The sequence below is a fragment of the Lactuca sativa genome, chromosome 2 (assembly GCF_002870075.4).
Source record: "Lactuca sativa cultivar Salinas chromosome 2, Lsat_Salinas_v11, whole genome shotgun sequence".
Lineage (NCBI taxonomy): Eukaryota > Viridiplantae > Streptophyta > Magnoliopsida > Asterales > Asteraceae > Lactuca > Lactuca sativa.
The window spans coordinates 81,304,395-81,306,602 of record NC_056624.2 but is presented as its reverse complement, the minus strand read 5'-3'; positions in this window follow the sequence as shown (position 1 = coordinate 81,306,602).

Below are 2,208 nucleotides of genomic sequence, written 5' to 3'. Positions count from 1 at the left end.
TATAATATGGTTTTGGGTAAAAAAAATAAAAAGAAACTGAACAAAAAAACATAAACAAAAACGTTTAAATGAGAAGTAAATTGTTATTTAGTGTATTTACCATATATATATATATATATATATATATATATATATATATATATATAAACGTTACAAACAGCAATGTAATTCATGTTTTGGTAAAGAATTAAATAAATTGCAAAAGGAAAAAAGCAAAATGTGTGAATTCAAAGTACATTGCTATTTAGTGCATTTACCATCTAAAAAATGGAAAATGCACCTATCGGACAACCATTTTGTGTGCCCCACACGAACCCAATGGAAATATAATATGGTTTTAGGTAAAAAATAAAAAAAAATCGAACAAAAAAACATAAACAAAAACGTTTAAATGAGATGTAAACTGTTATTTAGTGTATTTACCATCTAAAACATTGTAACAAATTGTATGTTATTCGTGTTTTGGTAAAGAATTAAATAAATTGCAAAAGGAAAAAAAAATATGTAAATTCAAAGTACAATGCTATTTAGTGCATTTACTATCTAAAAAATGGAAAATACACCTAACAGCAATGCACTTTGGTTTTTGGTTAAAAAATTCAAAACAATTTGCACAAAACAGAAAAATGTGTAAATTCAAAATACATTGTTATTTACTGCATTTATCACCTAAATTTGAAAAAACATAAATGACAATATATTTTGGTTGGAAATTACAATATTAACATAACAGAGGACATGGTCTTCAAGTTGCCCATAACTACTAAAAACACATGGAAATTTCACAACAGGTTGAATAAAATTATCTGAAGCTTAATTGCCGTAATCATAATCAAATTTTAGAACGCAAATAATGGACCCATATATAAAATTTCCTTATGTTGAGTCATTCCAACATAAAATTCATATATATATATATATATATATATATATATATATATATATATATATATATATATATATATATCCTTGACTAAAGATGATTAAAACCTCAATATAAGGTGTCGTTTGGTTCATAGATTCTCAAGGAATTTGAAGGAAAATGAATTTAAAATCCATAGCAAAGTGTGTTTGGCTTACCAAAGAAAAGGAATTCGTTTTCCTTAATTAAAATTATATTCCATATTTGAATGAATTACAATTCTTTAGTAAATCATTAAGAAAATAGATTCCATGAGATATTCATAAAAAAGATAAAATTGACCTTCCTTCCCTATACAAATCATCTACGCGATCTTCTCTCAAAACACAATAAAAAACTTGATTAAATTATCTCTCATTTGACAAATCAACAAACCAAACAAAAATCACATTCATTTTCTTGTTAGCCAAACACATATCAAATTCCAATTCATTTTCCTTCATATTCCAATTCCTTTGTAAGATTCCATTCCTTCAAAAAAAATTCTAGGAACCAAAAGCCACCTAAGATTTTAGACTTGAAATGAAGTATAATTTCCTCTCCCTTAATTATAGCAAAAAAACTAGTCCCAATTGAAACTTTTGTTTTATATAATTAACATTGCTAACTAGCAACACTTATCATAATTATCATGCTCCCACTAACATGATAATTGTTAGCATAACACTTATGTTCCCACTAGCTTTGACATGTACTCAGAAATTAGTTGGACTTGTAGAAATCAATACTTTATTGACTTTCTTACCAAAGTTTAGATTTCTGATACGAGATCAAAATCATACACCTGTCCTTGGATAGCACACTTATGCCCTGAGCATTTGGAAAATTTAGAAATGGTGAATATTATATCCGAAGCATATGGGACACGATTCATGATGTCTAACATAAAGACATGATACTAGACTAGTCTTTTTGCTATAATATTTCTATTTCTGTTTGCCAAGTTCTCATAATTCAGATTATGAAAAGGGATATCGTAATCATAATCGAATTTTAGAACGCAAATAATGGACCCATGTATAAAATTTCCTTATGTTGATCCATTCCAACATAAAAATTCATATATATATATATATATATATATATATATATATATATATATATATATATATATCCTTGACTAAAGATGATTAAAACCTCAATCTAAGATTTTAGACTTGAAATGAAGTATAATATCGTCTCCCTTAATTATAGCAAAACAACTATTCCCAATTGAAATTTTTGTTTTATATAATTAACATTGCTAACTAGCAACACTTATCATAATTATCATGCTCCCACTAACA